At 41.1% G+C, this 3883-nt stretch overlaps 1 long non-coding RNA gene across 1 annotated transcript; it reads right to left on the bottom strand.

The window, feature by feature from the left end:
* Window positions 1-1148: 1148 nt before the first annotated feature.
* LOC133220259 (uncharacterized) lies at window positions 1149-2539 on the bottom strand. The gene is made up of 3 exons (XR_009727677.1): window positions 2447-2539; window positions 1922-2036; window positions 1149-1808 (listed from the first exon to the last, which is right to left on the bottom strand). It is a non-coding gene; the product is annotated as an uncharacterized LOC133220259 (long non-coding RNA).
* Window positions 2540-3883: the final 1344 nt, after the last annotated feature.

Here is a 3883-nt window from a genome sequence, read left to right as displayed (position 1 = left end):
CTGTTGTGGTTTAAACCCAGCTGTAAATCAGAACTATGAAATCTCTCTTTCACCACCCCTTTCCCCCCCTGACTTCCGGAGAGATGGGGGGGAGAATCAAAAGAATGTAACTCCCACGGGTTGAAGTAAGAGCAGTCCAGTAACTAAGGTATAACCCAAGTCATTCCTGCTGTCACCAAGAATAATAATGATAAGGGAAGTAACAAGGGAATACAACCGCTCACCACCTGACAACCAGTACCCAGCCCGACCACGCAGTGATCTAGCCGTTGTTGGGTAACTGCCCCCAGTTCTATATCCTGGGCATGATATGCTGTGGTATGGATTATCTCTTAGGGTAATTTTGGTTAAGTGTCCTGTCTGCTTCATTACTGCTTCCCCTCCTCCGTGGGAGAGCATGAGACTCAGAAAGTCCTTGGTCAAACTAAACACTACTTAGCAACAACTGAAAACAAACATGTTATCAGTGCTTTTCCCAGGCTGGAAGTCAAAACCGAAGTACTGCACCAGGTACTAAGAAGGAGAAAATGTACTGCTACTGCTGAACCCAGGACAGCGGTTTATTCAATTTCCAAGTGTTTTCTGGTTTTTCACTTGCTCAGACTCTTGTGTATCCAGCAAGCGAGTCTGATGGTGGTGCATGAGAAGTTTGGGAAGAGGAAAGCTGGACAGCAGAAACTAGCTTCCTAAGCCTGTATTCAGTACTATTTGATGTCATTTACAGCTGAGAGAAGAAGGAAGTGGGTTCATTCAGACTAGGGGCATTTTGCCTTCTCAAGTAGCCATTATATGTAATGGCTGAACACTTGTGTGCAAGTGCAATTAGTGAATGAATTCCATGGTTTGCTTTGCTTGCATGCACAACTTGTGCCTTACATATGTAATTGTCCTGATCTCAACTCATGAGTTTTGTTGCTTTTACCTTTTTGGTTTTCTCTTACTGGGGGGGAGTGACCAAGGAGGACTGTGTGGTGTTCAGCTACCTATTAAGGCTACCACAGCAGGAATGCAGTATTACCATAGGATTAATTAATGTAGATTGTGTTTGGATTAAGTTGTAGCTGTCATGGTGCTAGCTCAGGCTGAGTAGCTGCAGTTGTGAGTAGATCCCAAGGATTAGCTGTTTGGAGCAGAATTGGAGTGCAATGGAAGTGGTGTGTAGGGGAAATTGGGTCGGGGTTCTTGAAGGCAGCCATAGCCTGTACCAGAAACATTTGTGCTGAGTGACTAGGACTGTAGGTATGTTTTCCTACCATTTTTATTATGCTGGGTAGGAGAAAGGAAACACCCTGACATTACAGTGTCAGAGAATATAATTTCTTGGGTTTTATATATTTAATCCATGTCTCTTCTTGAAAGCAGTTCTGTTTCCTGTTCTTGCAGATTGGCATCTGATATTCTGGGATAAGGTTACCTGTTATGTTTCACATCCACTGGAAACTTATTTTTGTAACGTTTTGCCTTATGAGTTGTGGAGGAACTTATGCTAAATTTCTGTGACTTGTTTTTGTAACTTCATAATACAAGGTTTATTACAGTAAGAGCTAGCAGGTTGGTTGCCTGGTTTTCTACTTTCTGAAATTTGTCAATGAACATTCTATCTTCCATGTAGTCAGGGGTGCATCAGTTTTATCTGTGTTTTGGGTTTGGGGGCTGTGTGTTGAATAGAAAAAAAAGTGGGCAGATAGCTACTCTCTGTGCAGGTTGATAGAGCCTCTCCAGCAAAGCACTCCATAGGCCTTTATCCTGAGGGCTGGGACCACTGATTTCCAAGTTACAATAATAATTTTTGTAGCTGTAAAGTTGACCTAGAAGTGAAAGGGGAGAAAATGCTGGAAAAGCTCTTGTCTGCTGAGCTTTGAAAGCCAAAATAACACAATCAGATCACCCTCTTCATCACTTCAAGGTCACAGCCACAAACCCCTGCACATACTGAAAAATGCTGCTTTTGGATGGGCCATATCATCTGCTTCTTCAACATGGCTTCAGGCAATCTGCCTTGTCATGATTTCTGCCATTTGGGGATGCTTTCCTGCCTGAAGTGAGCAATAAAGTAGAGCACCAAATCTCATAAATATTGCTTGCAACATGTTTTGCTTAGTGTTCCATTGGTTTTGGTATACAATCACCATATGGAGATTTGTAAAGAGAGTAAAAGCTTGTACATTATATTTCTTGTGTGCGAGAGTTTGCCTCTGTGCTGCGTGGCTTATTCACAAGGCAGCAGAGGAAATCTGTGCAGAAAAAATGGTATAGTTTGTGTTTTATACAAAGCCTAAATGAGCACCGATTTTGATGAACTACATGTTGCACTTTGAAAAAGGCATCTGCATCTTGAAGTAAATAAAACCAGAACAATGATTTATTAACTGGGGGAGAGGAACCTCTTCACAAGTTGGTAGCGGGGAACATATGTAGGGGTTTATATCAAAGCAAAATTGTGTACCTGTAGTTCACAAGTCCCCATTGAGTATGTAGCTTTTCCTACTGCAGGTACAGAGCAGCTCTTGGAACGCTTCTCATGGTACCCTCTGTAAAACAGATAATGGAGTGCTGTCCCTGGAGCACACAGACATGATGAAGTAATACAGCCTCCACTGTTACAGAACACTGTTCTCTCAGATGCAGAGATGTCCTCTGCATTTTATCTTGTCTTCTGGTATCCCTCTTCTAGGTAGATGTGATTGTGACCATGGACTGTGGTGGTTTGGTTTTGTTTGGATTGAGAACAGGAGTGCTGTAATATAAAGTTGTTTATTTTACATCAAAGAATTCAGAAATGCCTTCCTTAAAACAGAGGGCTTGTGTTAGAGTGGTAGCCTTATTGTATTGTGGAGAAGAAACAAGATACTAAAATCCTGATACAACTTACCAAAGAAAGTTATTTTCCTAAGTGCAGGATTCTAGCTTGTCATTAGATTAAAAAAACCCATACATATAAAGGCTTGGAATTGCATTTCAAAATGAAATTTTGACTTGACATTTCTGAGTCTTGTAACTCTGTGCCTAAAAAATGACACTAGCACTTTTCATCTGCCTTTAACATTGGTTTTATACCAATAATTATCATCACCTTGTAATTAGCTAAGCATTCTGCGTATCTCTGCCTGTCATCACATAAATTGAGTTGTTTCCATGAAAGTGTGAGTGTTCATGTGTTCTTATTTGCTTGGAGTCTGAGTTTTCCATTCTAGATTCAAATGTTTGCTGGTAAGGCCATTGCATATAGAGCAGCAATCATTAAAAATTTCCTAGGTATCTCAATCTGAACTGTAATTTTTGTTTCTCATTCAGGGATACTTCATCTTTATGATTTTATGGAGGATGGAGAGAAGTCATGTATAAAAACTTGGGTTCTTGGACTGTGCCTTTTTGTCTGCACTGCAGATGATTTTAATTGTTTTGAGTACAACTTCAGGTGCCCTGCTTGTATTTTTTCTCAGGATTTCCCTGTATTTACCATTGACACCAGCCCAGCCTACCAGGTTTGGTGTCCTGATACTACAAGATAAGATGAGCAATGAGCAGCAGTAATTGTCTCATTCTCTGCACTTTTTTGCTTCAGGGTTGGATTCTTGACAGTCTGATAAGGTTTGTGACAGAGGGCTCCCCTGTGGCTGAGAGTTTTGCATTGATCTCTCTGGAGGGATACACTGATGTCCAGCAATACCACTGAATTAATGAAGTACCTTTTCTTTACTGAGATGCAAATTTGGGGCACTGTTCTTTATGTAGAGTCATACTTCCATAAAACGTAGAGAAATAAGCTCTATTTGAGTATCCTTTCTGTTGATTCGGAGAAAACTCCAGGAACAAACTTGCCAACAAAGTTTTCAAGCTGACAAGCAGGTATTCTTTATTGCGGCGCCGGGAGACACGGGGG

Source organism: Neopsephotus bourkii, unplaced genomic scaffold (assembly GCF_033783945.1).
Source record: "Neopsephotus bourkii isolate Nb327-2 ecotype Australia unplaced genomic scaffold, CSIRO-AGI_Nbou_v1 NB_1433, whole genome shotgun sequence".
In the NCBI taxonomy this organism is placed as follows: domain Eukaryota; kingdom Metazoa; phylum Chordata; class Aves; order Psittaciformes; family Psittacidae; genus Neopsephotus; species Neopsephotus bourkii.
This window is presented reverse-complemented; position numbering and strand designations above follow the sequence as displayed.